Source organism: Pistacia vera, unplaced genomic scaffold (assembly GCF_008641045.1).
Source record: "Pistacia vera cultivar Batoury unplaced genomic scaffold, PisVer_v2 Contig823, whole genome shotgun sequence".
NCBI classification, from domain to species: Eukaryota; Viridiplantae; Streptophyta; class Magnoliopsida; order Sapindales; family Anacardiaceae; genus Pistacia; species Pistacia vera.
This window is the reverse complement of record NW_022196694.1, coordinates 539,203-555,235: the sequence shown is the minus strand read 5'-3', so window position 1 is coordinate 555,235 and position 16,033 is coordinate 539,203. Positions and strand designations below refer to the sequence as shown.

The following is a 16,033-nucleotide window of genomic DNA, read 5'->3' as shown; positions in this document are numbered from 1 at the left end:
AAACTCCTTAGAATCTTGGGAAAATTGAAAGGAAAAAATGAAAGGTAGTACAGAACGAGAATGGCGGTGGAAATGGATGAAAATGAAGGGTTTATTTCACTAAACCCTTTTTAGCTCATATTATAACCTTCCTTTCCCATTTTGCCCTTGTTCTTTCTTGGAAATTCCATCTATATTCTTTGATTCATTTCACTCACACCCCCACACTAACCCATTCTCCATTAAATTTCCTTACATTTTACTCCCCACTTGTCCTACTAATTAGGAGTAGAAAGGTCATTTTTACCCCTATGAAGAATTCTCTAGAAACTCATTAAACTTTTCAACTGGCTCGTAGCCGCAGTGAAGAAACTTTCGTTGCCCCGGCGAAAAGTTACATAGTCGACACCGCCTTACTCAAATCCAACGTCGCCGCGGCGAAGACTATTCTTTGCCTCGGCAAAGACTACAATTCTAAGAGTCCTCAAAACTCAACCAATTTCAACATACAAACTCAATTAAAACCGAATCAATGAACATTTAAGAAATACAGCAAATCTTAATTACGTACCTCAAGTGGGGCATTACAGTCATGCTACCCTTTTGTCTTCTCCTTGTAAATTCGAGCATTTTCATATGCTTCGAGACAGAACTCGTCGAGTTCGTTCAAAATCAACATCCTTTCATCCCCAGCAGCTCTTAAATCCATATTTAGCTGCTTGACTGCCCAGTATGCTTTATGCTCGAGTTCCACTGGTAAGTGACATGCTTTCCCATAAACCATTCTAAATTGGGACATACCAATTGGATTCTTGAATGCAGTTCGGTAGGCCCACAATGCATCATCCAATTTCCGTGACCAATCCTTCCTGGAAGCATTAACTATCTTTTCTAAAATGCCTTTAAGCTCTCTATTGGACAGTTCCACTTGCCTGCTCGTTTGTGGATGGTAAGGCATTGCAACTCTATATGTCACTCCATACTTACCGAACAATGCATCCAATTGCCTATTGCAAAAGTAGGAACCTCCATCACTAATAATAGCCCGTGGTACTCCAAACCTTGAGAAAATATGCTTTCTCACAAACGTAATCACAACCCTGGAATCATTAGTCGGCAATGCAACTGCTTCCACCCACTTCGACACATAATCCACCGCTACTAAGATATATGTAATCCCAAAAGAGATTGGGAAGGAACCCATGGAATCAATCCCCCACACATCAAAAAGCTCAACCACCAGGATGTTATTCAATGACATCTCATCTCTTTTTGAAATATTACCACTCCGTTGACACTGATCGCACTCTTGAATCATCTGGAAAGAATCCTTAAAGAGGGTTGGCCAATAAAACCCCGATTGTAAAACCTTGGCTACTGTCCTAGTTCCTCCAAAATGGGCACCTACTTCCCTCTCGTGACAATGTCGTAAAATGTTTTTCATCTCCTCCTCCGAGACACATCTCCGTATCACTTGGTCCGCACAGTGTCTGTATAGAAATGGTTCTTCCCAAAAGTAATATTTCAAATCTGAGAAAAATTTTCTCTTTTGTTGGAACGTCATACCACTTGGGAGCACCCTTGATGACAAATAATTTGCAAAATCTGCATACCATGGTGCTTCATCCACTCTCATCAACTTCTCATCCGGAAAAGTTTCTTTAATGGGGATTTCCTCCACATTTCCCTGAAGTGGTCTCTTAATTCTCGATAAGTGACCTGCCACCACATTTTCTGACCCCTTCTTATCGCAAATTTCTAACTCAAATTCCTGAAGCAATAGGATCCATCTTATGAGTCGAGGTTTCACTTCTTGCTTTGCCAATAGGTGCCTAAGTGCTGAATGGTCCGTTTAGACGATCACCTTTGCACCTAACAAATACAAACGAAACTTGTCAAAAGAAAAAACTACAGCCAACAATTCTTTTTCAGTGGTGGTGTAATTCAATTGTGCATCAGTGAGTGTTTTGCTAGCATATTGAATTACATGCAACATTTTGTTCTTCTGCTGTCCTAAAACTACCCCTAAAGCAAAATCACTAGCATCACACATTAATTCAAATGGCAGTCCCCAATCGGGAACTGCAATAATAGGTGCAGAAACTAATAATTTTTTCAGAGTTAGAAAAGCATGCATGCATTCATCATTAAAGTCAAAAACAACATCTTTATTCAACAAATTGCACAAGGGTTTAGAAATCTTAGAAAAATCCTTGATGAAGCGTTTGTAAAACCCCGCATGCCCCAGGAAACTTCGGACCGCTTTGACATACGATGGTGGTGGCAGCTTCTCTATCACTTCAGTCTTTGCTCGATCAACTTCTATTCCGTCCTTTGAAATCCTATGATCGAGCACTATTCCCTTCTGGACCATGAAATGACACTTCTCCCGATTGAGCACCAGGTTCTTCTCCTTACATCGCTACAAAACAAGAGAAAGATTAGTTAGACAACTATCAAAAGACGAACCAAAAACTGAGAAGTCATCCATGAAGACTTCTATCAACCGTTCCACCATGTCTCCAAAGATCGACATCATGCATCTCTGGAATGTTGTTGGTCCATTACATAACCCAAAAGGCATCCTTCGGTAAGCAAAGGTGCCATAGGGACAAGTAAAGGTCGTTGTCTCTTGATCCTCAAGAGCGATGGCAATTTGGTTGTATCCTGAATACCCATCCAGGAAATAGTAATAGGCATGTCCTGCCAACCTCTCCAACATCTGATCAATAAAAGGTAGTGGAAAATGATCTTTCCTTGTCGCCTTATTCAATTTTCGGTAATCAATGCACACTCTCCAGCCCGTCACCGTCCTAGTTGGTATCAATTCATTACTCTCATTCCTTACTACCGTCATACCTCCCTTCTTCGGGACCACTTGTACTGGGCTCACCCATGGACTGTCGGAAATAGGATAGATAATCCCCGAGTCTAAGAGTTTCACCACCTCTTTTCTCACCACTTCCTTCATCGAAGTATTCAATCTTCGTTGTGTTTGCACCCTAGGCTTAATATCATCCTCCATGAGTATCTTATGCATACAAAATGATGGCGAGATGCCTCTAATGTCCGAAATCGTCCATCCAATTGCTAGTCTATGTTCCCTCAACACCCTAGTCAACCGCTCTTCCTCCAATTTACTCAATCCTGAACTAATGATCACTGGGAAGGTTTCTGAGTCCCCAAGATATACATATTTGAGGTGGGAAGGTAAAGGTTTTAACTCAAGCTTTGGAGGTTCTTCATTTTTTTTCTTTGATGAATTTTGCTCTTTCCTTGAATTTTTCACCTCTTCTAAAACTCTCCCACTTCTCAACGAAACCAGTGGATTCATCAAATTGGGGAGATTCTTTTCCTTTTCTTTAGTATCAATTATGTTGAACATGGAGTTTTTCATTTTTTTCCTTTTCCTTCTCTTTTTCGAAATCAAACTCCTCAAATTCTAAATCATGACTCTCATCAATCGGTTGAAGTGCTTCTAACAACCTAGCACATTCATTACTCGCCGAATCATCTACCTCTACTGTTTTGGATTTGGCTATACATGCTTCTAGAGGTAATTGTGGGGTGTTTTCTTCAATGGATTCCACTACCAATTTGTCCGCCACATCGACACTAAAACACGAATCCGTTTCAGATGGGAACTTCATTGCCTCAAAGACATTGAAAGTTACTATTTCATCTTGAACTCTCAATAGTTACTTTCCTTCCTACACATCCATTAGTGCTCTTCCCGTGGCCAAGAATGGTCGGCCCAAAATGAGAGGAATTTTCTTATCCTCTTCCATATCCAGAATCACAAAATCAGCTGGAAAAATTATCTTGTCCACTTTCACTAACACATCATCCACTCTCCGCCTTGGGTGTTTTATGGACCTATCCGCTAGTTGCAATGACATGGTCGTTGGCTTCACTTCACCAATTCCCAATCTCCTAAAAACAGATAAGGGCATTAAATTAATACTAGCACCTAAATCACATAAAACTCGATCAAACATAATATCTCCTATGATACAAGGAATAGTAAAACTCCTTGGATCTTTGAGCTTTTGGGGTAACTTCTTTTGGAGAATGGCACTGCACTCCTCCGTAAGCATTACCGTTTCCTCATCTTCTAACTTCCTTTTGTTCGAGAGGATTTCCTTTAGGAACTTCGCGTAGCTTGGCATCTGCTGCAATGCATCTGCAAAAGGAATGTTAATATGCAATTTTTTAAAAATTTCAATAAACTTTAAAAACTACTTATCCTGATTTTTCTTCTTCAGTCTCTAAGGAAAAGGCACGGGTGGAGTGTGATGTGCCAATTCTGGTGGTATCTCGGGGAATGGCAATTTCTCCTTTTTCTTTTGCCTTTCATCCTTCTTCTTGTTCTCTTCCTCCAAACCGCTTGGTTTCTCATCCACTACAATCTCTTTATCAACTTCTTCTTCAGATTCCTCCTTTCCAGTTTCTTTCTTTCCAGCTTGTTCAACCTCTTCCAATACTGCCCCACTCCTCAAAATAATGGCATTTGCTTGTTCACGTGGGTTAGTGACTGTATTACTTGGTAGAGACCCTTGTGGTCTATCATTTAGCTTCTCGGCCAATTGGCCCATCTGTACCTCAAGATTCCGAATGGATGCCCCTTGATTTCTAAAATTTGTCCTCGTCTCATTCATAAACCCCGTGGTTTCCTGCATAAATTTTCCAAATATGTCCTCCAACTTTGTCACTCTTGGATCTCCCGGTTGATTATTCACCCCTTGTTGGTTATTTGGAACTGTCCTTTGGTTCCATTGATTATTTTGCTGGTTCTGATTTCCCCAAGCCAGATTTGGATGATTTCTCCACCCTGGGTTGTATGTGTTGGAGTACGGGTTGTTTGGTTGTCTATGATTTCAAGCCAAGTAGTTCACTTGCTCCGATGATGAAGATGACGAAGCAAATGTGTTCCCCACTTGACACTCGCTGCTCACATGGTTTCCTGCACAAAAATCACAAGTTAGTTGAGGTACTTGTACAGAGTTTACCTGCATACTTCCCAACTGTTTCTGAAGTGCCGTGAGTTGGGCTGAGATGGCCGTGACTGTGAAAGCATCAACTTCATGAAGACTCGAAGATTTTCTTGGTATTACTCTCTCATTTGGTCTTTGATAGTTGTTGCTTGCCAAAACCTCAAGCAACTCATAAGCCTCCTCCGGTGTCTTATTCTGCAAGGTTCCTCCTGATGCTACATCCACCATGGTTTGCACATTACCCATCAATCCATCGTAGAATGTTTGGACTTAAAGCCAAACTGGCAAGCCATGATGTGGACATTTCCTTATTAACTCCTTGTATCTCTCCCAAGCCTCATACAATGACTCAGATTCATCTTATAGAAATGATGTGATATCATTTCTGAGTTTTGTCGATTTAGCTGGATGGAAGAACTTGGTAAGGAATTTCTATGCTAGATCATTCCAAGTTATGATAGTTCCTGGTGGTAGTGCCATTAACCACCCCTTTGCTTTATCCCACAATGAAAATGGGAATAACCTCAGTCTAATGGCATCATCCAATACTCCGTTCGACTTGAAGGTGTCACAAATTTCCAAGAAATTTGCAATATGCTGATTCGGATCTTCCTTCAAATCTCCATTAAACCTTACTGACTGCTGGATCATTTGAATGATTGCTGGCTTAATCTCAAAGTTGTTGGCTTACACCGTAGGCCTAGTAATACTCGCCCACTGCCATTAACCGTGGGAACTGAGAATTCCCTTAGTGTCTTGTTTTCTGCTTCTGCCATTTCAACAACTATCTCTTTTGCTTCAACCACAAAATTCTCTCTTTCTCTTTCTTTTCTGTCTCTGTTAAGTCGTCTGGTGGTTCTCTCAATCTCAAGATCAACAGGAACCACTGGCTGACGTCTCACTCTTCGCATAAACTGCACAAAATCAACAAAGGAAAGTGAGATCACAAACCAATTGAAAATTTAAAACAAAAATTAAAACTTCAATCTAGCTAACTATAGAAAAACTCAATGTTAACTGAAAACTCAATCCCCGGCAACGGCACCAAAAACTTGATGATTAAGCCGGCAATCATTCAGATGATCCAGCAGTTGGTAAGGTTTAATGGAGATTTGAAGGAAGATCCGAATCAGCATATTGCAAATTTCTTGGAAATTTGTGACACCTTCAAGTCAAACGGAGTATCGGATGATGCCATTAGACTGAGGTTATTCCCATTCTCATTGGGGGATAAAGCAAAGGGGTGGTTAATGGCACTACCACCAGGAACTATCACAACTTGGAATGATCTAGCACAGAAATTCCTTACCAACATGCAATATGTAGCAAGTATACTAATCGCACAAGTAATATAATGATGAGTGAGTATCGTTCCCACGAGGATTGGTCGCTAAGCACTAAGTTTCCTAACGTTCTCAAGTTGAAGCTATCGAATTCTTTTTGGATTTGAGGGAACAATTAAAACTATAATTAAAACAAAATTTACTAAATTAAACTTAAACTATGAAAGCAAGAATTAAACGGTATAAAATCAATTCAAACAAATGGGTAGGGTTTCGACTTCATTTGGACTCTATGGGTTAAACTTTAAGAATTAAACTAAATTCAATTTCTCATGCATTGATTGTAAATCGAACTCTCTAAGGTGTCCAACATACCTTCTTAGGCTATGTTGTCCTACTCTTCCCTATTAACCTTCCGCACCCAACAAAATGAAAGTTAATAAATCTAAGTTCATTAAGCACAAGAATCCTAGATTGATTTCATCGGTTCTTGAATCTATCTTTAGCATCCAATAATACAACGGTGATTATCCAAGACGCTTAACATAAATTATCTCTCGATCTCATCATGTTCATCACATACAAACAATAAAAACAGAATAATCACACAATCAACACAAAATTATATGAAATTAATAATCATCAATTCTCTAACCCATTAAAATCCGAACTACATCAAAACCCTAACCCAAAATAGGTTAGTTCATGGCTAAATCAAATAAACAATTAAAAGAAATGAAAAACTCCAGGTTCAACATAATGGATACAAAAGAAAAGGAAAAGAATCTCCCCAATTTGATGAATCCACTGGTTTCCTCGAATCTTCCAACCTTGTTAATCCAAAAATCACTCAAAAATCAATATGAAAATAATGTGAAAAACTCTCTCTATCACTCCACGAACGCCCTAGACAAATAGACTAAGTCTCCAATTTATACCTCGCCCAAAATAATACAACTTAGCCTAAACACGAAACTGTGCGTTTTACAAAAAGTAGAATACGCAGACTTCGCTGTGGTGAAGAGGGAATCTGACCGCGGCGAAGATAGAATCTGAATCTGGTGCGTCACTGGCCCATTTCGTTGCGGCGAAGCTTCCTGAAGAATTCTGAAATTCCAAAATTGCCCTCCGCATGCTTCTGAGTCCAAAAACTCCAAATCCACCTTTATTCGCTCCAAATTTCCATTTTTAACCTGAAACATGAAATGTAAGGAATTAAGTATCAATGCAAGCAAAAATAGACTAAGAAGTATCTAAAATTCGGCCTAAAAGCTTAAATAAACTAGTATAATCCTCAGATTATCAACCTACAGTGAGGCTTTGGAGCGAGCCTTACGGGTTGAAATCTTTGTGAACAAGCTCACCCCAACCGGTCCATCAATAGCAAGATCAAGTGATCCATCTCCCGCTCCATAGAGAGAGAGAAATGATGTTTTTAGAAATAGGGAGGTGAGAAATAAGAAGAAATTTCAGCCTAAGATGAATAGAAGAGACTGGCAAAGTAAACGACCAAGAACTATGAAGTTTTTCCCATGTCCAAAGTATGGGAGAACGCACCCAGGGGAGTGTTTAAGGGAGTTAGCTGGAACGTATGTTATAGGTGCCAACAGCCAGGTCACTTTATGAAATATTGTAAAGCCCCTCTTGCACATGTGGCACAGATTCCCAAAGGTACTAATGCTCGGGTGTTTACAATGGCACAAAGTGAAGCTGAGGTTAACCCATCCGCAGTTACTAGTCAGTTACTATTTCATTCAGTTCCTCTTTATACATTGATTGATTCTGGAGCTACTCACTCTCTTATTACTCATGGGATGATGGACAGATTAGGTTTGAAACCTATTAGAGTGAGTCAACCTATTAAGATAGAATTACCGGATGGTGATAATGTGATGACCCATGAGATGCTATTAGGGGAGTCCGTAGTGATCCATGGAAGAGAGTTACTAGATGATTTGATAGTGTTTGATATGCCCGACTTTGATGTCATTTTGGGCATGGATTTCCTAGGGAGGTATGGAGTAGAAATTTATTGTCGGAAGAAGAAAGCAAGATTTAATCTTGATGACGGACACAAGTTTAGTTTTGGAGAGGGCTATCAATTGAGTATGTTAATTAGTAGTATAATGGCTAGAAAGATGTTAAGAAAAGGGTGTTCTGGGTATATTGCCCTTGTGGTGCAAAGTAGTGATGTCCCACAACCAGAGATTCCAAATGTACCAGTAGTCCGAGAGTTTTTAGATGTATTTTCGGAAGAATTGTCGGGTTTACCTCCGAAAAGAGAAGTAGAATTTAGCATTGAACTGACACCAGGGATAATACCGAATTCTAAAGCCCCTTATCGAATGGCTCCAGCCGAGCTTCAGGAATTGAAGAAGCAGCTCCAAGAACTCCTAGGCAAGGGTTTTATCCTACCCAGTCATTCTCCTTGGGGAGCTCCAATTTTGTTTGTAAAGAAGAAAGATGGACCCCTACGGATGTGTATAGATTCCAGGGAATTGAATAAAGTGACAATGAAGAATAAGTACCTGTTACCTCATATAGATGACTTATTTGATCAGCTTAATGGCAGTGTTTTCTAAGATTGATTTGAGGTTGGGTTATCATCAAGTAAGAGTGGTAAAACAAGATATTGCCAAGACTACTTTTCGAACTAGATATGGGCATTATGAGTTTGTGGTGATGCCTTTTGGGTTAACCAATGCCCCAACAGTCTTTATGGACTTAATGAACCGGGTGTTTCATGATTGTCTTGATCAATTTATAGTGGTGTTTATTGATGACATTCTGGTTTATTCTATGTCAAGAGAAAAGCATGATGAACATTTAAGATTTGTGCTGCAACGATTGAGAGATAAGAAGCTATTTGCCAAATTTTCTAAGTGTGAATTCAGGCTAGATCAAGTATCTTTATGGGCCATACTATTTCTAAAGACGGTATATCAATGGATCCTAGCAAAGTGAAGGCAATTCTTGAATGGAAAAAGCCGAAGACAGTAAAGGAAGTTACAAGTTTCTTGGGACTAGTAGGCTATTATCGGCAGTTTGTAGCAGGATTTGCCCAGTTGGCTAAACCACTAACAGCTCTTATCAAATAGAGAACTCCTTTCATATGGTCAGATGTTTGTGAAGAGAGTTTTCAAGAGCTGAAGAAAAAATTAACCTCTACTCCCGTTTTGGTGTTACCTCAAGAGGGTGTAGATTACAATGTTTATACAGATGCCTCACTAAGGGACTTGGTGCTGTGCTGATGCAATTAGGTAGGGTAATAGCTTATGCTTCTCAACAGTTGAAAGAGTACGAGACAAGATACCCTAACATGATTTATAGTTGGCAGCTATAGTCTTTGCATTAAAGATACGGAGGCATTACCTATATGGTGCAAAGAGTAATATCTATACCAATCACAAGAGTTTAAAGTATTTCTTCACTCAAAGGGAGCTGAACATGAGACAGAGAAGATGGTTAGAGCTGGTGAAAGATTATGATTGTGGGATTAAATATCAGCCCGGGAAAGCTAATGTAGTGGCTGATGCTTTGAGTAGAAAAACCTACTTGCCCCGACTCACAAGGCAGAAAGAATTATTAGAAGAATTATGCAGAGAACAGATTAAGGTGATACCATAAAGAATGGCTAGATTAGAAATCTAGTCCACTTTACTGGAAAAGATTAAAGAAAAGCAAGTTGCTGATGAGTGGTGTTAGAAAATAAGTCAGCAAGTGTTTGAAGGCAAGATACCAAAATTCTACCTGTTAAATGCTGTCCTCTAGTTTAGGAATCGCTTATGCATTCCCCAAGATGTTAAGTTAAAGAAGAGAATTCTTACAGAGGCTCATGACACACCATACACTGCTCATTCTGGAGCAACTAAGATGTATCAAGACATAAAGAAAGGCTATTGGTGGCCAGGTATGAAGAAAGATATTGCAGATTTTGTGGCTAAGTGCCTGGTTTGTCAACAGGTGAAAGCAAACACCAAAGGCCATCAGGATTGCTTTAGCCACTCAGCATTCCTGAATGGAAATAGGGGAGTATATCAATGGATTTTATCATAGGTCTCTCAAGTGTTCAGAAAGGGTTTAATGCCATATGGGCGATAGTAGATAGACTAACTAAAGTAGCCCATTTCCTTCCAGTAAAAGAGAGTGCTACTTCAGATCAGTTGGCTCAGATTTATATTAAGGAGATAGTTAGACTTCATGGAGTGCCCAAGACAATAGTATCAGATAGAGATTCCAAATTTGTTTAAGCTTTTTGGACTAGTTTACAGAGGAACTTGGGTACCAGGTTGGCTTTTAGTACAACCTATCATTCTTAGATAGATGGCCAAACTGAGAGAACGAATCAAATACTTGAGGATATGTTAAGGGCATGTTGCATGGATTATAGAATGTCCTGGCATGGGATGTTACCCTTGGTGGAGTTTGCCTATAACAATAGTTATCAGTCTACAATTAAGATGGCTCCCTACGAAGCCTTGTATGGTAAACGGTGTAAATCTCCACAACATTGGGATGAGTTAGGCAAGATAGATGTTTTGCATACAGCTCTTGGGCCGAAAATAACGCAGAAAATGATAAAAGATGTCAAGTTGATCAGAAATAGAATGAAGCAAGCCCAAGATAGACAGAAAAGTTATGCAGATTTGAAGCGAAAAGATGTTGAGTTCGAAGTGGGTAATAAAGTGTTTCCAAATGTTTCCCCCTATAAGCAGGTAATGCGTTTTGGTGGCAAGGAAAAGTTAGCACCAAGATATATTGGTCCATTTGAAGTGTTACAACGATGGGAAAGGTAGCTTATAAGTTGGCGCTACCACCGAGTATTGACAGGGTTCATAATGTGTTCCATGTCTCGATGCTTCGAAAGTATGTCAACGATCCCTCCCATATACTAGAAGTAGAGGAAGTGGACTTAGAAGAGAATCTCATTTATGAGGAGTGCCTAGTATAGATATTGGACAGAAAGGTTAAAAAGCTCTGAAACAAGAGTATTCCTTTAGTGAAAATCCTATGGAGAAATCACAAAGTCGAAGAAGCTACATGGGAGGTAGAGCAAGATATGCAGAACCATTACCCAGACTTTGTCACCGTGGCAACAAACTCTCTGCCCAACCGTGTTCTAGAATTCGCAGGCTTCGCCATGGCGAAGAATAAATTTCCCCACGGCGACGTATGATCTGGAATGCTTCATGATGCTTTGTGATGAGAATGCAAAATGTCATATTTACCCCCCTTAGTGTCTAGTATTTTTTACTTATTTTCTGCCTAAATATACTCATTATTATTCTATTTTAATTTAGGATGCAAATGGAGGTGTTAATTGCAAAACGGAACTAATTAAGTGAAGTCGGATAGTTTTGACATTGCTTGTTAATTTGGGCATAACTCTCTCATCCGAGCTCCGATTGAGATAATTCAAAATGATGTGGAACTTTAAGAAATATATCTACAACTTTAATGTTTTGAGTTTGGAGAGATACTTACTGCATCAAGGTTTTAATCGAGCTTGAAGTTGACGCACCTGCACTGCCGACGTTCTAGAACATTCCACTTTGTCATGCAATTCAAATAGGCAGATTATTACAAGAAGTTTCGAAGGCTTGTTGCACGCAAATTACAGCTGGAAAACACCGCTTTCCTATTTTATTTTAGGACTTTATTATTTTATTTCCAATTAATCAGATTAGGATAAATGTTACTTTAGGATGTTAGAATATTTTGAGGACATTAAGTAGAATTAGAATTAGAATTTAGATATTTTTTAAAGGAGAGATCAGATTAGGTTTTACACACAGACCACGCTTTTCTTTTCCTCTCTCTGCAATTTTTCTTTTTTGGAATTTTTCATGATGGCCATGAGCAGCTAATTTTATAACTTGGTCGAAGGAAACGGAGGCCTCAGAATCAATAACTGTGAGATCTAATCCGTTTTATTTCAGTGTTCAATTTTATGCTTTGAGTATTGGATGTTATTCTATGCTTATTTTCATGATTGTTTCATTTAATTGCTAGGAGGCCTACTAGGTTATTATTTGTTACAATCTACTGCTAAGTTAGATATCAAATCCGTAATTGTTTGATCCCTCTAACTTGTGAAGCAATTAGGGTTATTAATTTGCTGCGTCAAGAATTAGTAATCTTAAGAGGAACACTCGACTAAATTAAATACAACCGCTTGAGTTTGTGTTGTTTCACTTCATCGATCTCTCTAATTCTTAAGGCTGCCATTAGATTAAATCTTTAACGCTTGTCTAGGGCTGTTTAATGGTAAGATTAATTAAGATCGCTTGTTTCCTAATTAATTATAACTAAGGAGAGATAGGAAAATAGTTCCAACGGTGAATATTCAAAGTAAGAATTGATTTACTTTTGCATCAATGATCAGTTGTAAGATTCCGACGGTGGATGTTGACGGAGACCAAGTTTCGTTATATTAATTGATTTCGAATTGAATTGTTTTTGTTTTTGTTTTTGGCTAAGATTGTTTTCTGTTTTACTCAAAACCCCCCCAGCCTTATTCACACCATCGAAAATTCGGCTAGACACTCTTCGTGGGAACGATCCCTACTCACACTACTATGTGTATTTTTTAGGGTTTTAATTATGGGTGCCTACGATAGCATGCTAGATTTTGGCGCCGTTGCTGGGGAGTGATTCTAGTTGATTTTTTGTTTTTGTGATTTTTTATTGCATTTTTGTTATTTTTTTTATTTTGTAGAAAAAAAAAACTTTGAACAGTAGTACTGTTCTGGATGAACAGTAGTACAATTCATAAGGAAAATTTTGGTTGAGTTAGGAGTGTTGCGAGTACCCGTTTAGAAGAAAATGAAATTCTGAGCAACACTAGTTTCTAGCCCCACCCTTTTGAGGCCAAATTCGACTGTTTTGATAGGGTTTTTGGCGTTTTTGTGCTTCTGGTCATATAAAAAAAAAAAATTCTTCATTTATTTATTTATTTTTTAATTTTCTAGTTAGTTTTCATTTTTTGTCATTTATTCTAATTCTTTTATGAGGTTTTTTGTTGTATGACCAAGTCCTCTCATCTTGGTGATTTAACATTCGATCCAGAAATTGAGAGCACTTTGCGCAGGTTAAGGAAAGAAGCTTGGAGAAATTCTGAAGAAAGCAATTTGGCTCTTGATTCCCAATTTGCTAGCAACTCTGATTTAGCAGAGGAGGATGTCATGGCTAGAAATCGAACTTTGAAAGAGCTTGCTACCCCTGATTTGAATCAAGCACCTTTATGCATAACGTTTCCTGTTTTAGATGCTGCCACTACTTTTGAATTAAAATCTGGACTAATACATCTCTTGCCCACTTTTCATGGTGATCCAATTCCAACCAATTTGCAACAACAAAACACAACAAAATATGCCCTAAATTCAAGCTTAAATTCAGCCAAATACACTAGAGGAGCAATGTCACACTTACTTGCAATTTTGGGTTAAGACAAGTAGAAAACACTTCAAGCATAAAGGAATTCTCCACCAACTTTAATTGATTCACCACCAAATCTCCTTGCCAAGACTTGGACAAAGAAATCACAACAAGAACACAAAGTTCTCTCTATGGTTAAACCAAATTTTTGATATTTCCTAAACTAAACTATTACAAGGAGAATAGTTGCCTTTATATAGGCAATTACAAGGTTAAAAGAGTAATCAACAAATACAATACAAGAAAATGAAAATAAATATTACACAAATAATTACAAGCCTTTCATTCAAAAACAAGGCCATACCTATTTAATGCAAAAGGGACATAATTCCCTAATTCTAGGATCCATGTCTTTAACCACCCCATTAGTTGAAAAAACTCACTTTATTAGCTCAAAGCATGATTAGTGATCCTAATCAAGTCTACTAATAAGGGTGTAAGAGTTTGGGCCTTGAAGATCTTGCAAATGGATCCAATAAGGGTTCATGTGGGCTTTCCCTTTTGGAGTGAGACTTGGGCCGAATGGGTTCACTTCAACACTTGGGCTTCTCTCTTGGTGGGCTTGAGCTTCCTTTGTTGGGCTTGGACTTGGAATGGTTTGGGCCGAAATGCTTGGGCTCTCTCCCCCCTTGGAACTTGCTTGGGCCGAATTCCTCATTGCTTTCCACATTCACAATCCAAGTGTTTAGGACTTGGAATGAAACTCTTGATTCAACCGAATTAGCAAGGTTTTAGGACTTGTAATTCTATGTCCACTCATGTTTACAAGTGTTTTAGGACTTGTAAAGTATCATCCTCCTGGGTTGAGAAGGATTTGCCCTCAAATCCAAATCGTCCTCCAAGTATGGGCTTAGATCCCACATTGAAGGTGGCTGAGACTCCCCCATACTTACTAGGCAACTCCACTTTATAAGCATTATCATTACCCTCTCAACAATCTCAAAAGGTCCATCAGCCTAGGAACTAATTTACTCTTTCTCTTACTTGGAAACCTCTTCTTTCTAAAGTGAATCCAAACTAAATCCCCTAGTTGGAAAAGCTTAGGCTTTCTATGCTTGTTTGCCTATTCTTGATCTTTTCATTTGTTTTTCTATTTGAGCTTTCACGGTTTCATGGAGTTTCTTCATTTGCTTCAACTTCTCATTAGCATTCACACTTGGCTAAAAATAAAGGGCAGGGAAGTGAGATCAAAAGGATAAGTAGGTTTACTCCATACAATACCTCAAAAGGAGTGACTCGTAGTAGAACTAGGACTCCTATTGTAGGTAAATTCAGCATGTGCCAATTGCAAATCCAACCTTTAAATGCTACTCACTAAACTTCTTAGGACATTACCCAACACCTTATTCACCAATTCGGTTTGACCATTGGTTTGAGGGTGGTGTGAGGTGCTAAACATTAATTTGGCCTAATCTCCCCATAAACTTCTCCAAAAGTGACTCAAGAATTTTGTATCCTATCCCCAGACAATGGTCCTCGGAAGCCACGAAGTCTCACCACTTCTCTAAAGAACAATTAGGCAATTTTGGAGGATCATGTGTGGTATGGCATGATATGAAATAGGCCATTTTTGAGAACCTATCAACCACTACCATGATGGAATCTTTCCTTGGGTCCTAGGCAATGCAACCCCAAAATCCATGCTAAGGTCCTCCCATGGGTGCTTGGCTATGGGTAAGGGTAGGTATGGTCCGACCTTGATGACTTTAGCTCTTTGACATGATCCACACCTTTTAATGAGAGCTTGAACATCCCCTAACATTTTAGGCCAATAAAAATATCCTTGATGGTTTCTAAAGTCTTAGTAACCCTAAAATGGCCTGCCAACCACCACTATGTGCTTCCCTCAATTAGTTCCCTAAAACTACCCTTAGGACACATAATCTTCTACCCTTGAACAAGTAACATCATGCCTAATTAATTTTCAAAACCAAGTTCCCACATTTAGTTATGCATGTTTTCATCTCCAAATCTTCCTCATAACACAACTTCATTAATTCAAAACCTAGAACTCTAGAATCAAGTAAAGAGAGTAAGGCATACCTTCTAGAGAGTGCATCGGCTACAACATTGTGTGCTCCTTGCTTGTAATTCAGCCACAAACGAAAAGGATTGGATGAACTCAACCCATTCAGCATGTCTTGTGTTGAGTTTGCGCGCCCATTGATGAACCTCAAAGCTTGGGGTCGAATGGAGAACAAATTGTTTCGGCCAAGATAGTGACTCCAATGGTCAAGTGCTCTCACTATAGCATAAAACTTATCATAAGTGTATATTCCTTTGAATCACTAAGCTTCTCACTAAAGTATGCTATTGGCCTCTTGGATTGATTCAAAACTG

The 16,033-nt window shown here is 38.9% G+C and overlaps 1 non-coding gene across 1 annotated transcript; it reads left to right on the top strand.

Moving 5' to 3' along the window:
* The first annotated feature begins 5,259 nt into the window (after positions 1-5,259).
* Positions 5,260-5,366, top strand: LOC116117830. The gene has a single exon (XR_004126041.1). It is a non-coding gene; the product is annotated as a small nucleolar RNA R71 (small nucleolar RNA).
* The last annotated feature ends 10,667 nt before the right edge of the window (positions 5,367-16,033 follow it).